General features: G+C 42.0%; 1 protein-coding gene across 2 annotated transcripts in view; it reads left to right on the top strand.

Annotated features, from left to right (window-relative positions):
* Positions 1 to 20,745, top strand: part of L3mbtl4 (L3MBTL histone methyl-lysine binding protein 4) — a 452,873-nt gene that overhangs the window by 35,885 nt on the left and 396,243 nt on the right. The gene's annotated exons all lie outside the window — the stretch shown is intronic.

The raw sequence follows: 20,745 nt of genomic DNA on the forward strand, positions 1-20,745 counted from the left end.
AAATTTGCCTGGGTTCTGTTTTATGTGTTTCTTTTTATTATTGCTATTCTGAAGATAACATTTAAAAATGTTAACCTTTTTGTTTTCATTATTTAGTGACACACTGAACACTTTCAGATGTGGGACGATGACCTTCAAGTAGACATTTATGATACCATGGTCTTTATCTATTATGACATTTACTAGTATTCTTTATTAGGGAGTATAGTATTTAATGGCTGTTTAATAAAGACTGTGCCGACCTCATGTGGACAGGGATGCCCATTTATTATTATATTAGGAAATGAATGTTTTTAAGTCTGGACTGTCTCTGACGAGCTCTCCTGTTGAACATTTTGTTCCTGGTTAGTGGTTATTTTGGGATTTTCTGAAAACTGAGGATGTCGTCTAGTTGGAGGAAGTAAATCAGTGGAGATAAGCCTAGCCTATCCAATCTACCCATCTCTCTTTGTGCTCTCTGGTCTGCTGGAATAGAAATCGACCCTGTCACATGATTCTGAAGCCACATCTGAGCAGTTCCAACATGTCTTCCCCGGGACAGTCTGCACCCTCAGAGACTGTGACACCAGGTCAAGTGTCCTTCCATTAATTTATCGTGTGAAGGAATCCTGTTCATATGTAGATTTTAACTTACTGCAGAATTACAGGTTAGAGGTTGCGTTCTGTCAGCTAGCCCACATGGAGTTGGAGTTACCAAAGTAGGCAATGGTTACTCTTCCCATCTTTGACTAAAGAAAGGCAGCCTACTTGCTGTGACCTTGACCCAGGCTGTGTGGCCTTTTCCAAAGTTTGAATACACACACTTACCTCCTCTCGATTTAATTCAGGTGAGTAAACTTACTGGACTCAATTCAGCTTAGGGAATTTCAACTACATGGGGGCTAAAGGCAGAATCTGGTGGTTCTGGGAGAAGTGGTGATGATTTGAAGATTCTCTTTCTCAAAAAATAACAGCATTTCAAGTGCTTTTTAAAGAGATGACTTAATTTTTTTTTTCCTGAGGAGGAGAAAGGAGCAGATGAACCAATTTATGCTGGGAGAGGATAGGCTGGGTTTTATTATTTCTTTGACTTTATGTAGTGTTCTTGCTTTGTGGGTCTTTTTTTTCTTTCTTTCTTTATCTAGCATCAGACAATTCAAAGCACACTGTGGTCACTGCCTTATCATTGTAAGAGAAATCTGTGCAATTTAAAAAAAAATGATTAAAATGTTTAATTTCAAATGAAAAGTTGAGAATAGAAATCTCCTGCTCTTTCTCCTGAGAGAAGCAAGCAGGCAGAGTAATTTAAAGTCAGTGCAAATTAGTGTAAACGCTTATCTAGTACATTATGATTAATGTGTGTGATTTTTTTTCAGTATTTTTAAGTCATGAGGATGAAGGGAAACAGCAGCTCTTTAGACTCCTGATGGATACGCATTTCTTTGTCAGCTTTTCTCGCTTCTTTGCTTGTATAGAACAGAGTGTTTACATACCTGTGCTTATGTATTTTAAAACCTTAAGTGCTTTCTCTGTGGGAAGTAGCATTTGTTACATGTAACCTTACATTTGTTACATGTAACCTTACATCATCATGCGATCATCTGGGTTTCTAACAGATGCTTCTGATGATAGCAGTGAGTACATTGATCCTGGGTTCAAGTATTTATGCCTGTGTTGTAGAAGGTCAGAAACATGCATGGTAGAAGCCACAAGAATAAACATTTGGGAAACTATGTTATGTTTTCTTGCTATATTATATTTTTCAAAAGCTACTCTCATCGTAGTATCTTGTTATTTTTTAAATTCTGAGGATGTTCACTGTGTCTTCTGTGTCACCACATTTGGAATATATGTTATCAACCCCTGTTGTCTAGTTCTTAAAGACTTAGCTACTGATTTCTGAAGATTAGAGTTATGAAGCTACTGGGTATTAGAGACAAAAAATTATATGATTGGATACAACTTTGAAGTATCAGAATTAATCCTACTTGATTTAAAAAAGATGCTATACAAATACTGTATTTTATTTTGCTATAGTGTAAGTTTATGTTAAGCATAAGTTTAAAAGATAATCTAATTTTTGTCGGTTTAACTTCATGGGGAATGAGGTAAAAAGAAAATATGCCTAATCAATCCTGAACTTGTTACTTTTGAGTAATGGGCCCCTGTTCTTATAAAAATAAATCAGTAGCAGACATTCTGAAGGCTTTTGTCTGTGGACTCTCTTATGCCATTGAAAGTTGTTGAGGTCCTCAAAGGTATATTTAAGAAATGTGGTATCCATTTCCACAAGTGTATACTTCATTAATAGTTAAGATACAAATAACGATGTGTACTGTGTGATTTAAGATAGTAAGCTCAGTATTTTCTGAAATGAAATCATGTTTCAAATTCTTTGATGTCTGGCCTCATAGAAGAGGGTTGTTTGGGGGATCTGCTTCTGCATTCAGTAAGTAGTGTTTGGTGCTGGTTGCAAGGTAGTTTAAATTCAGACAAGCTTGGATGATGAAGGGCATTAGGGAGAGCCAGGAACCCCTTCAATGTACAGTTGTACAGGGACAGCATATGCCAGAGCACAAGTTATCGACAGTCTTTTGTAAGGTGTTGACATGAAGCCACAAAGGCATCCTCCCCCTCCCCCCACTTTCTTTCTTCAGACATTAGAAATGGATGACTATGGTGACAATGAGGGGCCATGTAAACTCCCTGGAGCAAGGTCTGCAAATCTCCAAGTCTGCGTGGCCTCATCCTAACAACTGTGAAAACTGCTCTGGGATCCACACTAGCATGTGTGTCGAGGGGTGCAGAAGTCACAGACTGCCTGGACCCCAAGCCCCATTGCTTAGGGATCCACTGGCCTAAAAGTTGTCACATTAGACTGCTTCATGGTCTTTCTCAGTTTCAGTTTATTCTTCCCCATATGCTAGCATAGTCCCTATTTTCTGGACTAGTGAGAAGGATGATTCATTTAAAATAATTCATATAAAGAGTTATAAAGCCGCTGTGTAGTAAGCATTTAGCAAGCTGGCCACTGTCCTCTTGTTATCTCTGGGTTTCTGAGGGCTGCTTTGCAGGCATGTCCTTGCTTCATCCCACGCTCTCAGTTTGCTGTGTGAAAGAGTCTTCAGCATCCTTCCCTTGATGGCCTACCTTCATATTAGAGCATCATGGCAGTGGTCTGAGACGACATGGGTTCTGGAAGCATACCTAGGCATCTGAGATCCCCAAGGGGTTGGGTAAGAGGAGGTGAGTGGACAGGGTCTCTGTGTAGATGTTTCAACTATGGATTTCTATTCACAAGTTTGTTGGAGGAAAAGGCTTCCAAGGTTAAACAGAGTGTGGAATCCACTTGCTGTTAACGGCCACAATTTACCAGCTGTGAAAATGGAGACTTGATCGGTTTTCGGTGATTTTTCTCTTACTTGTTTTTGCACTGAGGATAAAATGTCTGTGTCTAACATTTAACTTTGTCCCTGACATTTGTTCTAGGCCATTATCTCTGTAAGACTTCATCAAAAACAACTTCTTTATTTTCACAGAAATCACAGGAAAAGTGTTTTAGAGTAGGCTGTTCCCCCAGGGTTCATGGGCAGCAGAGTGATAACTTTCCTGGTTTTCCAGAAAAAAAAAAAAACACCTCCCCTCCCTTACCCCTCCCTCTTCTTCAGAGCCTGATATTGCTGAGGAATTGTGATTTAATAATTGGTAATGAAAATTGTGATGTTTTCCCCATATTTTCTACCATGCTTCTTTGCCACTGATTTCTAAGGGTATGTGTAGAAAATAGTAAAAAAAAAAAAATACTATTCAACCAGTTACTGTTAAGGATATGGCTAAGGAAGTCCAATGGTTATCTGCCTGCTCAGAACCCAGTAGCCGCTTAGTCCATGAGGCTCGAGGTCTGAGCAGTCTCTGGCTTTGAAGGTCTGGAACCTTGCTTGATCGCTGCTGGTCTTCTATCCATGTTGGAAGACTGAGGAAGCTGGGTTTGATGTTGGGGAAGGATGGGAGCCACAGAGTAGATGCCCCCACCATGAAGAATTGGAGATGGGAAGGCAATAGCAGAAGTGTGTTTCCCTCTGGTATCTGGGCTACACCAGGGCTGCTTCCCTCTTGGAGCCTCTGGGGGCGGGGGGCTCTTTCTTTACTTACTCCTTTTAGAAATTCTTCTGCAGACTCGACCAGAGGTGAGTTTTTGAGATTATTCCAAATCCCGTCAAATTGACAACTGAGATTAGCTCTCATAATCTCCTTTTCAATAACTGTTCCATGCCCCTGATTTCTGCTCCTCCTGACTCATCCCTGCTTTGGCACAGACACTTTTCTGTATGTGAAGATCTTCAGCATCAGTCATTTACTCAGAGCAGAGATCTAGCAGGGGTAGCCAAAGGTAAAAGGTAACACAAACCAGAACACTCCGAGGAAATCCTTGGTCAGTACTGAACCCACCCACTCTCAGGACTGAACCCAGGATTGCGCACAGCTGGGACTGTGCCTGCGAGTCTCTTTACAGTTGTCTGCCATTATGGTTCCTCATTGCATGGGGTTTGCTGCATTTCCACATGCTTACAATCCATGCTTCCCACGATGCCTAGCCCAAGCACTAAGAGGATTCCTCTGTGCTGCCATACTTCTGTACATAGGAATCTAATTTGGCCAGCTCGAGTCTAAAGCCTGTACTACCCCTTCGGTAGTGACAGCTCTTTGGTCATGTGCACACAGAGCAACTTCCTATGTGCACGAAGGACAGTGGCTGCCAGATTAGGAGACAGCAGGGAGAAGGAGCAATTCCCCATGGAGCAGGGTGTTGGAAGAGTCTGGTAGACGGCTCATGCTGAGTATGCTGGGGAGATGTTCTTCCTGTGAGAGAACCTGTTGAGTCTTAGCTCTGGTACTTCAGAGTGCAGTAGTCTGGGACATTGCTCTCAACAGCAGACTGACCTCAGTGTCCTGCTTGCTTTGTGGGTGGGTCATAGATAAAAGATCAACAAGTGTCGCTGCTGCTGCTGTTGTTCTGTAAGTATCCCTGTGAGCATCACCACCACCATCTGGCCTGTCCCCCTGTTCTTACGCAGCCCCACTCTCGAAATCGTGTCTATCTAATGTATAACCACAGCACAACGTATAAGCACATTAAACTGGCCGTGTATCTACTCAGGAACATGTCGTAGGGTATGACATCTTCACTGCCACCTGCTAGTCCAGCACCCTTCCCCTCACTTGCCTCACTCCTATCTCCCTTCACAGTTTGTTTATAAAGGCATTAACCTGAGAAAGCCTTTTTCTGAGCTAGTTAATTTTGTAAGGATTTTGGTTGTTTGCTGTGTAAGAGCCTCGGACAATGGAAGACTTAGAATGCAGAGCAACTGATGTGCTTGCCTGTTTGGACACTCTTGTCATTGTTCTTGCTCTCTATCAATAATGTTCATTACTAATATGCATTATAATATTGTATATAGTATTAACATACATTATATCAATGTATGCAATATTAACATATGTATATGAATACATATTAGTATAAATTATTAATATATGGCTATCAGTACATTGGTGCAGAGTAATGTACGTTATTAATATATCCATATGTCTCATACACATATATGACTGAATTACCTTCTACTTGTCAACTTGTTAATATTGTCACATGTTAATTATGAATAAACAACCCACTCTCAAGAGAGGGGAAAACAAAGAGCTTGAATTCCTCACTCACACATCCTTTATGCATCTTCTGTTAGCCGTGCATGGGGCAGACACAGAGATGGCTCTGTGTGACATAAATCCATGATGTACTGACATGGTCTTACTTATTTATTAGAGCTACCTCATCTGTCAGTGCTTCAGCCATGTTGGGCTCGTTCCCTCTAGATCTATAGCGTTTTTTTAAGGGTTAAAATTGATTCATCATAAGATTTCTGTTAAAAAATCCCCAGAACAAACTTGTTTAGACTGCTTAAGGAAAGTGAGAGAGAGAGAGAGAGAGAGAGAGAGAGAGAGTGTCTGTCTGTCTGTCTGTCTGTCTGTCTGTGTCTGTGGCTATCCTAAGACTTAGACTCAGAATTACAGACCTATTCTAATGTGTCTGAAATAATTCTTTTATTTTAAAATGACTCAAGTACATCGTCCCTGACTGGCTAAATCCTAGGATGTACAAGCTAACTGGCACAAAATGGAAATGTTACATTTTAATCAGTAAGTGTGGGAAGCCCAGACGCTGGTCTTTGCCAGACCTTCATGACTGGAAAGTTAGTATCAATTGGAGCACAGAAAAAGTTACAAACAAAAAGTTGGAATTCCTGGGGCCTGTTTCCCACCTTCTGCTTCTCATACTGCTGCCAGGGGAGTCCCTGGAGCTACAGTGTATCCTTCCCCACCTCCCTCTCCTCAGTGACAAGGGGCTGTCCTCTGTGACCAAGAAGAGCAGCTGATGCACTTGAAGAGTCAGGTGTGCTGCATGAGGACGTGATAAACACCCAGGTCGTGAGCTTTCCGAGGCTAGACGGGGTCAGATCCTGGAAGGTCATGGATTTAGTCTGAAGAGCAGTGGAAGCAGAGGCTGGAGAGCTGGTGAAACGATATCAACTGGACCCACAAAAGCATGAGAATTTCTCTTTTTTCTTGGTGTCTGTCTCTTCCATTTGATTCTGTTCTAAAACTGTGTACGATTGTGAGGAATCTGATTCGAAGGTGGTAACATCATTTTGAACCCTGCCGAGGGAGACGTTTTACAAGGTTTGTGGTGAGAAGGAGGAGTCACTGCCCAGCTCGCTGCTGCAAGGTCTTGGCTCAGCTCCTGGAGCTTCGGTTTTCTTTTGCTACAAACGAAGGAGGTCAGAAAGAGTCCAATCCCTGTTTTAAGAACAATGTTTCCACCCAACACAAGTTTACTTAGGAGACACCTAGACATGTATGTTAGTGTAGGTTTAGAACAGATAAAGAAGACATGGCAAAGGCCTTACAAGTGTCTCTAAGGAAGTGCAGCCCATTGATGTTACAAATCCAGTGAGATTCTGGCAGAGCATTTAGCCCTTGCTGAAAGCTGCATATTTGACAGGGAGGTTGTTTTCTTAAGAGGGACGGCAAATGAGACCTGAAGGGAGCATACACCAGTGGGAGGCAGGTGAGCTCTGGAGGGGGCACACACCTACACGCACACGCTTGTGCGCGCGCGCGCGCACACACACACACACACACACACACACACACACCCTTCATGAAGTCTCTCACGAAGACTATCTTCATCTAACCTTGGCTTGGTTGAGGAAACTTTTTAGTGGCTCTAGTTTGTGTCTTCCCACGGGAAGGTAAGCCAACACTGTGATAACGAGATTGTGTTCTGAACTTTGAGGCCTAAATGGAGTCAGCTTGAAGATGCTTTTAATGGATGGATGCTTGCATAATTCCGCTTTGATGACTGCATTACGATTCGTACATTTTGCATAACCTACTGCTGTGTTTAGGCACTGATTTATCTGTAAAATGACCAGAAAACACTCCCCTCCTCTGTCCTTCATGCCCGTGTCTCGACTCTTCCTCTGAAGATTCTTTTTTCCTGCCAAAGTCCTGATTGTTTGTAATTGGGACCCAGAAGTCTAAAGAAATCTTCACGATTGCGTATGTGTATGTGGCGTTTTGATAGGGCAATTTGAAATCAGGCAATCAGCATGTGGAGAACTCCTGTATTCCCATTAAGTGCGACATCAGTTTGTCTTCCTCTCACATCCCTGGTACCCGGAATGAGAGCATTGGTCGGAGGTTGTGGAGGAAGCTGGTTTCACAAAGGGTGCTCAAATGAAATGAACAGCCGAGGGGAAGAAGATTCTATTTATCCCACTGATTAGAAATTTATATTTCACATATTTCTCAGTGTTCTCTCTTGACGTTCCCTCCCAGAAAGGTTTAGGGATTTCAGCACTGTCCCCAGGTTTGGTGAGAAAAAGCAACAAAGAAAGCATGCACTAAGAAAACACACGCTAGTGGGAGACTTCAGTCAGCCCTTGCAGTTTCTCTTAGAGGCAGGCACTACTTCCTAATTGCATGGTTTTATTTTTTATCTTATTTATTTATTGTAAATTTCAACAGGTCAGTAGAAGGTTTGACATGGGAGCAAAGCTGATCCCAGAGCCTTGGATCATTAGAGCAAAATCCCACATGTGCCCAGGAATGTGAGAAGTCAGGGAAAAACATGTCCGTATTTAAGGAGAATACAGCAAAGCCAAGCTCTGGTCCTGAAGCAAGTCTTACTGCTTCTCAGGCACCTGCCAGGTGCCATTTCTTCTCTGAGGTCTGGGCGTGGTTTCCTGTAAGCAGGAACAGTTTTCTCTGCTTGCTCCCTGCACTACAATTGTTGGCCTGCAACAGGCTGGCTTACTGGCTATGTGTCGCCACAGGAAACATTACAGAACTCTCTGGGATTTAAGAGTATATGGGCACAGGAACTCTGGCTTACTCATAGAGCTTTTACTTGAAGGGACAAAGAGAGTGGTGTGAACAGCATGGTGGGGAGGTAAAATAAGAGGATGTTTATGAGTTATTTTATGACTGGAGCCCTGGAAGTCTCAAACCTGGTTGTCTCTTTTTTAAATGGGTGTGAGCATGTGTGTGTGTGTGTGTGTGTGTGTGTGAAAGAGAGAGAGAGAGCATGTGTGTGTGTATGTGTGTGTGTGTGAGAGCATGTGTGTGTATGTGTGTGTGTGAGTGTGCGTGTGTGTGTGCATGTGTGTGTGTCTGTGTGTGTTGGTGCAGACATGCAGCAGTGCATGTGTACAGAGGTCCGAGGGTAGCCTTGAGGGTCTGTCTTCACTGGTATACACTATCACCTCTCACCTCATTAGGGTCAGACTATCTTGCTCACTGCTGTGACGTCTAGGCAAGTTGGCCCAGGGACTTCTGGGGGATTCTCCTCCATTTCCCATCTTGCTTTCAGAGTCCAAGGATTACCCATTCGATACTGATCTTGGCATTTATGTGGGTCTTAGGACTGACACCTAGGTGCTTACACTCTACCCACAGATGTATTTTTACACAGTCATAAATCTGGTCAGCTCATGTATTTTTTTAATATTTCAGATAATTGACATATAAACTTGATAAAATTTAGGATGAACATGTTGAATGAAAGCACATGATACCTTTTGAGGGTAACTCTCTTTCTTGCCTTTTATTTGTGGGTAGTTGCTTTTGGTTTGTAGGCTGTTTTTATTGATAATAACTGTTACGAGTCACCTTGTGTTTGTGTTCTAAATTGTTTGATAGACAAACTGGGAGGTTATTGTTTCCCAGGGTTTTGGGTTTCATTTTTCTTTTCTTTTCTTTTTAAAAAGAGACAAATGAAGCAAAACAGTTCACAACCCACAAATATTCTTGCCTTACCCTATGGTTATCACATTGTAAATAGTTAAGTTATTAAAAGTCTCTCAAGAACCGTGTCTTTGCTGCATTCTTGACAGACTTTACTTTGGAGACATCACTGAGGTCTTCACGTCTTTTATCTCATCACGTCTGCCTGTCTAAGTGGTCTGTAGCACCCTTGCCTCCTCACACATATGAAAAATCGGTAGTCAGAATGCTCCCTGAAGGTGTGGAGGAGAGGGCGTACGTGATCAGTAGTGAATGCAAGTGCACTCTTTACCTTTAACCACAGTCTTTCCTTCCAGAGCTGTCGCTGGCACCCACCACACACTGTGGTTTGGGTTGATAATGCAGAGTGAGGTGGGGGAGCATAGGCCAGCATATTTGTCTTCAGATTGTTCAAGTGTGTGTTTGAAAGACACACAGTGTGTGCAAAGCTTGTGAGACAGAATGTGTCCTTCGAAGGCTTCAGTCCTGTACTGACTTGTGGTGAGTTATAATTTACAAGTGTTTGGTTCAATTTACTGAACGCTGAGTTTGTTCATTTATCTTACTTTACAAGGCCACAGGAGATGTTTGGAGTTTGAAACGTGAATTTGTATTAATTCTGTGTGATAGCTAACTGTAGATATATAGGAATATATGCAAAATGTGAATTTGTATTAATTCTGTGTGATAGCTAACTGTAGATATATAGGAATATATACATTAAGATTTAAGGGAAATTGGAGCTGGGAAAAATATTTCTGAGACTTTAAAGTTCTCCCAGAAATATCAGTTTTAATTTTTCTCCAGCTTGGAGATGACGGATCATTTTCTTCTTCTTCTTCTTCTTCTTCTTCTTCTTCTTCTTCTTCTTCTTCTTCTTCTTCTTCTTCTTCTTCTTCTTCTTCTTCTTCTTCTTCTTCTTCTTCTTCTTCTTCTTCTGTATTCTCAGCATATGGAAAAGACAGTGAAGAAAATCACAGTAGCTAAGCTGAGGTCCCTCCCTTTCGCTGGGACATGTTGCTTATGTTCAATTTTCAGGGGAGTCTGGTACGGTGTTTCCTTGCTTCTGCCTAGGGAAAGCAGACAGAAACCACAGCATGGGAATTAGCCAGAGGCTTAGAGCTAGGTGCAACAAACGGTCTTTATAGAACACTTGAGATGCCATTGATTGAGATACCAAGTATGAGAAAAGGTGGAGAAAGGCTGGAGAGATGTTCAGTGATTAAGAGTATTTACTGATCTTGGGAGCGACTTGGGTTTGCTTCCCAGCACCCACATGGCAGCTCACAAAGGCTGGCTTGCACTTCTGGTTCCAGGGACTTGATGCCCTCTTCTGGCCTCCTTGGGCATCTGCATTCACGTGGGTAACTCATCACGTGGGTATCATCAGTGCATTTGCAGACCCTGTTGGAAGACAGTTCAAGGTTGCATCCCTGGCATCCCTGGCATCCCTGCTCCTGGAGAACAGCCAAGAAGCAGCGTGAAACACAAGCCTGCAGCAACTTATAGCTATGAGTATGACTTTGCTTTACACACAAGAGCATGCTGCTTCCTCTGGGTTGAGTATTCAGAGTTGGAGGGTGTAAGCCAGCTTGTTCTTAGGGTGTTCTTGATGCTGTGGGAACTCAGAAGGGACAGGCTGTATTCTAGGAGCATGGTCTTGTTAAGTGTATGAGTTTTTTAAGTCTGGGTACTTGTCCGAGAGAGAAACTTCACCTGTCTGGTAAGTAGAGCCACCTGGGAAACCAGACCCAGATGAAAACACCCAGCACTTCCCCAACCCACAAGCCCTCTTTTTGTTCCCATGCCGACTTGTCTGAGCTCTCCTTCCACTACAAGTTTTCTGTGTGGACTTCCCTAAATTTGCTCATTGGTTGTGAAAGTGTTTTGGTGGCATCTTGAGGGGTTTCTATACATACAGTCACACCACGTGCGTGCAATGGGAGAGAATTTCACTCCCCTCCCCCAATACAGATAGCATTTCTTTCTCTATCTTGATGGATTACTCTGGTTGGGACTTCCAGTGACACAGGGAGTGAAAGTAGCTGTTTGGTAGAGTGAGATCTTTGTCTAATTCCAAAAAGACCTCAGCTGTTCAGCACTGAGGTGATGTTTGTGTGCTCTTCTGTTGAACTCTATCCCTTCTGTATATAATTTGTTAACAATTTTATTCTTACAATGGAAGTGTACCAATTATTGAAATTAGATTTCTATATTTATTAAACACTTCTCATGGTTTTGTTCTAATCCCGGGGCTCTTTTTGTAGCCCAGGCTGGCCTTGAACTTGGGATACTCCCCCAGCCCTGGGAATGGTGTCATTTTATGTGTGTTCACCCACGTTCACTTGAGTATATGATTTATACAACTTCATCTGATTAAAGTTGTGAGGTGAATGTATTGACATTCGAAGACTGAAGGTTGTGCATCCCCGTGGTAAATCCCACGTGACCAGGGCGTAGGATCCTTTAAATGTGCTTTAGGCTCAGTTTGCCTGTACTGTGCTGACCGTTTGCAGTCATGTCCATCAAGGGGGTTGGGCTGTGATTTTCTTCTTTGGTAATCTGGCCTGGCTTTGGTATCAGGATAATCGTCCTGTAAAGAGCCTCTGCTTTAGTATTTTGAATGCTTTTCAGGAGTGTGACTTTAATTCTTTTAGTTCTTTTGTTGGTTTGCTTGTTTTGTTTTTGTCTTGTGGAATTCCATCCTTGGATCTATTTGATTCTGGATCTTTCTTTGTTGGGAGGTTCCCCACCCCCATGTTCAAATCTGACTGAAGATTTGTCAATTTTGTCTGTGATTTTCTACAAATTAGCTCAGTTCTGTTGATATCCGTCTCTAGGACATCCTGGCCTCAATCTCTTAGCAAGTCTTCTGCCTCAGTCCCACAGAAGTTAAGATTTGATAACCGGTTGATTCTATCCTGTGGTTTCTCTGTTCATGGTTACTGTTCATAGGTTGTGTAATTCTGTAAAGTCAGCCATTTACATGAGCTTTGTCTCTTGTTCAGTAAATAGTTTGCAGTCTGCTGTGAACTTTGTATTTCTGTAGTGTAAAACATATTTCTTCTTTTAATTGTGATTTACTGTGGTTTGTGTTGGCAAAGTTAATTTGATCGATGCTTTTCATTTTGCCTATTATTTGAATACATTAACTCTTAGCTTTATTTTTTTCTGTTTTCCTAGTGTCTTTCATTTATTTTCGATTTAATCTTTATTATTTCCTTCTTACTACAAAATTGGGCTTGGTTCTCTTTTTAAGCTCTGTGTTGTATAGTAATAGTAAGTTTCGTGTGTGTGTGTGTGTGTGTGTGTGTGTGTGTGTGTGTGTGTGAATGAAGATATTTATTGCTGTCTGTTGTCTTCCTTGCCTGCTTTGCTTGTATCCCAGAGGTTTGGGTATTATGCTTTCCACATCTGTTTATATGAAGATATATTTTTGCAATTTCTTCTTTAACCCATTGAGTTTCTGGAGTGTGTTACTTGTCTTATATGAACTCTGCAGTTGTTCTCTTATTGCTGATGTTGTTACTGGAGCAATGACTTGATGGATTTCCATCTTCTTATGTTATTAAGACTTATTTGACAGCCTGTCATGCACATATCCTGTGTTTGTATATGAGTGTGTGCACGTTTGTGTATGTGTGTGCTTTACTTCACATGAATGTACAGGGGTGAATGTGTGTTTGTGCACATGTGTGCTTGTGCACACTTGTGTGCATGTGTGTGCATGTGTGTTTGTATGTGTGTGTGCCTGTGATTGTAAGTGTGTGCATGTGTACATGTGTGCATGTGTGTGTGCTTGTGTCCTGGTGAATGTTCTGAGTGCTTTAGAACAGTGAAGACTCTGTGGAGTTAGATATAATGCTTTATGCATATCTGGTATTTCTGTCTGTTCCTGTTAAACTCTGCTGTTTCCCTGGTTTTCTGTCTAGATTATACATTGTAGCACAGTGGAGTGTTACTATTGCATTGCTGTCCATTCTTGCTTCCATGTAGCCCAAGCTGACCTTGAACTGATAGTGTAGCTCCCACCTCAGTTTCCCAGGTCCTGGGATTATCAACATGCACTACTCTACCTGTTTTAGCTGTGTCCTCTCAATGACTTGTAGTGGCTCTCTTTACAACTTGTAGCAGCCTTTGACCTAAAGTCTCCTTTTGCCTCAGACTCCACTCCTTTTCGGTTACCATCAATTGGAATAACTTTAGTCATCCTTTTACCTTCAAACTCCATGTGACCTTTAAAGTACTGTGAGTTTCCGTAGGCAAATGGAGGGAACTGGAAAATATCATCCTGAGTGAGGTAAACCAATCACAGAGAAACACACATGGTATGTACTCATTGATAAGTGGCTATTAGCCCAAATGCTTGAATTACCCTAGATGCACAGTACACATGAAACTCAAAACAGATAATCAAAATGCGGATGCTTCACTCCTTCTTTAAAAGGGGAACAAGAATACCCTTGGCAGGGAATAGGAAGGCAAAAATTAAAACAGACACAGAAGGAACACCCATTCAGAGCCTGCCCCACATGTGGCCCATACATATACAGCCACCCAATTAGACAAGATGGATGAAGCAAAGAAGTGCAGGCCGACAGGAACCAGATGTAGATCTCTTCTGAGAGACACAGCCAGAATACAGCAAATACATAGGCGAATGCCAGCAGCAAACTACTGAACTGAGAACAGGACCGCCGTTGAAGGAATCAGAGAAAGAACTGGAAGAGCTTGAAGGGGCTCGAGACCCCATATGAACAACAATGCCAAGCAAACAGAGCTTCCAGGGACTAAGCCACTACCCAAAGACTATACATAGACTGAGCCTGGGCTCCAACCTCATAGGTAGCAATGAATAGCCTAGTAAGAGCACCAGTGGAAGGGGAAGCCCTGGGTCCTGCCAAGACTGAACCCCCAGTGAACGTGATTGTTGGGGGGAGGGCTGTAATGGGGGGAGGATGGAGAGGGGAACATCCACATAGAAGGGGAGGGAGAGGGGTTAGGGGGATGTTGGCCCGGAAACCAGGAGAGGGAATAACAATCGAAATGTAAATAAGAAATACTCAAGTTAGTAAGAAAAAAAAAGAAATATAAAAAAATATTTTTCATAAAAAAAACATTGAACTTGGCAAACACTAGGAATACACATAAGCCTGTCCCTTTCTATGAAGCTACATATTTGTCACTACCCAACCTACTCATAAAATTTGCGTTCTACTTATAAGGTGTTTTCTGTACAAGAACATTTAATATTGAATGGAGCAAGACAAAACAATAGAGAGAAGTAACCCTAGTAACATCATGACAATTGATACCAAACTTGCCATTCACTGACGAAAAGGAAAATATGTTATTTGGGTTATTATATAAACGAAAAACCAGCATGTGTTTGCTATTATCATTTCTTTAAGAATAACCTCTTCTCTCCATATGAACAACAATGCCAACCAACCAGAGCTTCCAGGTATTAAGCCACTACCCAAAGACTATAAAAAAAAAGTACTGTGAGTTTCATCAGATTCTAAAGATGGACATCACTTTGTAAATACATTTAAATTTCTCTGAGTTCAGTTGCTTCATACAGGGAATTTGCTATGAGATTGTCCTTGGAATGTCTGAGGCTATACCATAAAGCCACATAGCCACGTAAACGTGAGCTGGACAGAGACAGCACCAATAGACATGTCTAAGAAGATGGGGAAAGCCTTGGATGCTTCAGCCCCACACAAGAACAACAGGTGAGCAAGAAGTGCTGAGGGTCCCCAGTATAGACATTTAAAGTAATGATCAGCAGGTCCTCACTTAGTGGGGCCATTTCAGTTAATTTTTCCCATGGTCTGTCATTCCTTACCCCCTCTCATCATCTTCTCTTCCAGTTCCATGGCCTGATTTGATTTCCCACCCCCTCTTACCAACTACACAGTTCCCTAGGCTGTTGCTGTGAGTCTCACACAAAACACCCAGACTTGTAACTTATTTTGAGCAGTCACAACTCTGATCACACAAGAAAATAAATTCTGTGCTATTCCGTCTCCCTTCAGCCCCCATTTTGTACTTTTGATGTCTCACCTTGTAACTTAAAATACTTTGGTTGGACCCTGTTAGTTGACATAGGAATTGATGGCCCTCATGGGGTTCCTCCCAACATGCACATGGTGTGCCATGATCTGTTGAGAACCTCTCTTCACCTACTCTATTCCTTACCTGCCTCCTGACCTTGAGTGACTTTCTGCCTCCTCTTTTCATGGTTTCCTCCAAAGCTATGGACTTTGCTGCAAATGCTGGAATGTACTTCTCCTTCTCGTGTTTATATGCCCCATCCAGCTTATCCGTTCCTTGATTGGCGAAGCTGATGCTGCCTTTTAACTGGGATGTACTGTTACGATGTGTCCAGGCAGTTGTCTCTTTGGAATGCGAATTTCATCTCCTTTGGACATATAGCCAGAAATGTGCATTGTCACACAGACTTTCTGACACGTTCCATGTCTCTGGTTGCTATATTGCCTAGTTTCTAGTGTATGAAGTTAAAGTAGGCTTTTGCAAAAGGTTTTATAAAAGTGGCATAGAGTTAACGCTCTCTTGGAGAAAACCATGTGACTTTACCTCTGTCAGTGGGTATCGGTTACAGGCGGATCCTTGGTTAGATGCCTATGTCTACTTCCTTCTTTCAGCGAGGAGACCTGGTCTGGTTTGAACCTATGAAGGTCTTGTGTGTACCTGGCCTTATGAAAAATTTTTCAGAGGGGTGGTCTGGTGACTGCATGAGAGGCCAGAGGAGGACTTCAGGTGCTTTTCTTGACCATTCTCCTTTCTCCCTTGAGACAGGGTTATGTCTGACCTGGAGCTAGGCTGGAGGTCAGCAAGCCTCAGATTCTCATATGGACACAGTAAGCATTCTCCTGCATGGAACCGTTTCCTCAGACCTCTTTCTGTTTCTCTAGGGTAGTTGCTAGCGTTTTGTTTCTTGGTAGTGTGCCGCCTCCTTGGGGACTGCATTATTACTTCCTTGCCTTTGGAATGCAGCCATTCCATCTAGTCTGTTCTGACTGGCTTCCAGAGAGGAAGATCTCTTCCAGTCACAGCCCTTTTATAAGCACTCCTAGACTATTTCTCTTTCGTGTCATCTTATGAGGGTATATACCATTTTGGCATGCAGTCCCTGTATCCTGAAAGCCCAGTCAGTCATGGTTTTGAGGTCCCCCTGCTCACTCTTCCCCAGGCAGAACCATGTTGTCCCTAAGTTACAGGCCTTGTTTAACCCAGCAAAGTTGCAACTCCTAATAATCACCCTGTTGTGTAGCACTGTTCCTCTGAAGCCACGGATGATCATCGATCATCTAGTCACTCAGACAGGGAGCTGATCCATCACAATACAGATACTATGGAGTCTGACGTGGTGAACCCATGAGCTATACTGGTGTTACTCACCAAAGCCCACCCCAACATGGGTGGTAACGGTTGCTGCAAACCGGAACCCTGGAGCCGAGCACGGCCTACAGCAGCTCCATGCACTGGGGAGTGTCTCTCTCAGGCACCTCCAAGATAGAATGACAAACCTCTCAACTTGCATGCTTTAAGTTCGTTTTGGCTACCACTGAACTTTGCAGGCAGGGATTGTTTGCCCTGTGTTCCTGTTGAACACTAACTTCTGTCAGCATGTCTGTGATGCTTCTGCTGCGGTGTTTGGACAGCATTACCATTGCTGCACAGTGTTGCTCATACCACTGGATAATTGTCCCACAATATATCCAGTCTTCTCCTGTTGAGCATTTTATTATTCAAAGCATTTAGTGAGCTGCCATTGAGGTGACAGAAGTCCTGATCTCTTGTGCTCATCTGCCCTGGTTTCAGATTTTTCCCCCAGTTCTGAGATTCCTGTTTGATTCTTGGTGCGTACTCCAAACAGCTCACGAGAAAGTCTCCCTTCCGTCTTTTCCCCCAGCCTCTGTGATCGCCTTGGAGCATGTTAACTGTAGTCATTTTCAATGTTCTTGGCCATTCGCTCGAAAATACACATTAGTAATAGTATGCTTTGGTTTTAGGTCCTGTTATCTTATACATGCGTCCAGCATTTGTGACTGGCTCAAAGAGACTGCCCATGAAAATCACGTCAGCTGTGTGTTTAGAAATTGTGATATTACCCTAGAGAGGGCTTCCTGTTTCCTTGGCAAAACAGAAGCATCCGGCCATTGACCTCCGTAATTATTTCATTAAAGCTTTCAGTCACTTGGTTTAATCTAATAAATGATTATATGTTTAGGGCTAAGGGTTCCATTTTTTGTTCTCAGCACCTCTCAACATTGCCCATTTAAATCATGATCTTTGCTTTGCACAAATGTAACGAGGAAAATGAGGCAAGTCAACAATTTTGTCTCTCCGGGGTTCCCCGTGTTGGAAACCAAACCATAACCTTATCTAATCATCCCCATTGTTTTGATACCTCTCTGGTACCCTCATCGGTTTGGAACAGAATTTAACTTTTCTTGTCACTGAAGGTGCATATTTCTGCTGATGGATTTTATCTGTTAGCACCTTTGGGATGCTGGTGTGGAAGCATACTGTGGTCTTTACCACGTCTATACCATTGCCACACAATATTGCCCCAATCAGACATCCCTCACAAATGTTCAGTTGAAAAGCCTAAATGGCTTTTAGAAGACATGATGTCACAGATTAGGTATATGACATCTTCGTACACTTCATTCAAGTATACAGTCACCAGGTTTGATCTAATAGATGAATGCATATAACCAGGAATTATGAAGCATATGTAAGTGTATGTACATGGGACCATACATGGCCAATAGCAGAATGACTCAAACTTGCAAAGCAGTTAAAGTTTGTATTTTTCATTACTCTATGTGTAGAGGTGTACTGCCTGTGTACCACATGTGTGCAGTACCTGCATCGACCAGAAGAGGGCATCATACACTCCTGAACTAGAGACAGTTATGAGCTGCCTTGTGAGTGGGAGTGCTTGGAATCAAACCCAGGTCCTCTGGAGGAGGGGACAGTGCTCTAACCACTTAGCCATCACTCTAGCCCCACTCTAGATGCTCCTGGAGACATGTTATTAATTCTAAGAAACGGAATCACTTTACCTTTCTGATTCATGTATGGAACAATTGATAACTATAATGTCAGCATTATCCATGTGTGAGAAACCTGTATTTTCATCCCGAACAGCAATTATTTTCTGAGAGACTTGATTCCTTAGAAAGACAAATTTTGAAGAGAAAAGTAAAATGTACATGGTTCAGGAAAAGTTGTAGGTGTCCTTAAACTGTGTCTCCTTGTTCACAGTCCCCTTTTCTCTCTCCCCCCCACATGCAAAGGGTTACCCCCGAAGTAAATAACATGGCAGTTTCATAATTTATAAAATTGCGCTTGGTTAATAATATTCATGCCCTAGTTCTTTTCCCATTCTCCTTTCCCATCCCCTGCTTCTTCCTGTTCTCTGCCCAAACAGTATCCTTTCTGCTCTCATGACTTATGTACAAAGCACATTTCTCCACATTAGCCATTCCTGTTCCCCTTCCATTTAGATATCTTGCTTTCTGTTCAAAGGCACTCTGCCTTTCTTTCATGTGATTGGTGTGTGTGTGTGTGTGTGTGTGTGTGTGTGTGTGTGTGTCTGTGTGTTGTTTTTGTGTGTGTGTGTGGTGTGTTTGTGTGTGTGTCTGTGTGTGTGTGTGTGGTGTGTTTGTGTGTGTGGTGTAGTATGTATGTGTAGTATGTGTAGCGTGTAATGTGTGTATGGTGTGATATGCATATGTAATATGTTTAGTATGTGGTATGTATGGTGTGTGTGTGAAAATATAGGTTGTGCGAATGAGATGAAGTGTCACGGGTGCCTTTCTCAATCCAATCTATTTATTTGAACACAATGATCTCCAGTTGTGTTCATCTCCCTAAAAGTGTCATAATTTCGTTCCTTTTGATGACTGAATAAAATTTCATTGTGCGTACATACCACATTTCCAGAAATAAATTCAGATATAAATTTTACAGATTGAAGAAAACAAAGACACAGCAAGTTGAAATGGCATGGGTGGTGGCATAAGAACACCCACTCACATCTCTCTGGAAATCACAGAGAAATCCCATCAACATTTTATCAGGACAAGGGAGGGGCCAATGACGCTCCTCCTCCTTATTGTCTGTTAAAGCATATTAGGAAGCAAGGTGACATTTTCACTGGTAATGCACCCACAGAGAATCTATCCTTATCCCCACTCACCCCCTGGTCAAAAATCTGAACAGTGTGGGTCACATGTAAGGAGAAGACACAAAAGCAGGAGGGTCTTGTAGGGAAGAAAGGTTTCAGGGAGGCATGAGGGAGTGGAGCAGGGTATAAATGCACTGGCTTCCATTACAGAAATGCCAATTGTGAGGAGTGAAAAAAATATGGAAAAGAAATCCCTTGCCCCAAACAAATCTGCTCCTCTACAAGGTAAAAGGTTGCCCATGATTGCCACATCTGCATGCCTGCTCCCAGCTCATTATTACATGTAAGTACCACTGAGAATAACAATAATGGCAATTAAATATTTATATTTCACTATGTTTAGGTATGGGCAGGCTTGAATTCTGGATTTTTCCAAGACTTATCATGAAGGGGTGTTGAGTTTTGTCAAATGGTTCCTCAGCATCTAATGAAATGATCATGTGGGTTTTTTCCTTTGAGTTTGTTTATATAGTGGATTACTTTGATGGATTTCCATATATTGAGCCATCTCTGCATCCCTGGGATGAACCCTGCTTGACCATGATGAATGATTGTTTGGTGTGTTCTTAGATTCAGTTTGCAAGAATTTTATTGAGTATTTTTCATCAATATTCATAAAGGAAATTGGTCTGAACTTCTCTTTCTTTGTTGGGTCTTTGTGTGATTTAGGTATAAGCATAACTGTGGCTTCAAAGAACAAATTGGGTAGTATTCCTTCAGTTTTTATTTTGGAGAATAGTTTGAAGAGTATTGGTATTAGGTCTTTTTTTGAAGGTCTGATAGAATCCTTCACTAAAACCATTTGGTCTGAGCTTTTTGGGGTGGGGATGAGGGTTGGGAGACTTTTAATGACTGCTTCTATTTCTTTAGGGGTTATGGGACTATTGAAGTGGTTTATCTGATCTTGGTTTAGCTTTGGTACCTGATATCTGTAGAAAATTTTCCATTTCATCCAGATTTTCCAGTTTTGTTCAGTATAGGCTTTTGTAGTAGGATCTGATAATTTTTAAAATTTCCTCGGTTTCTGCTGTTATGTCTCTCTTTTCATTTCTGATTTTGATAATTTGGATACTCTCTCTGTGCCTTCTGGTTAGTCTGGCTAAGAGTTTATCTGTATTGTTGATTTTCTCAAAGAACCCGCTCTTTCTTGATTTTGTTGATTCGTTATATAGATCTTTTTGTTTCAACTTGGTTGA

Source organism: Rattus norvegicus, chromosome 9 (assembly GCF_036323735.1).
Source record: "Rattus norvegicus strain BN/NHsdMcwi chromosome 9, GRCr8, whole genome shotgun sequence".
NCBI lineage: Eukaryota > Metazoa > Chordata > Mammalia > Rodentia > Muridae > Rattus > Rattus norvegicus.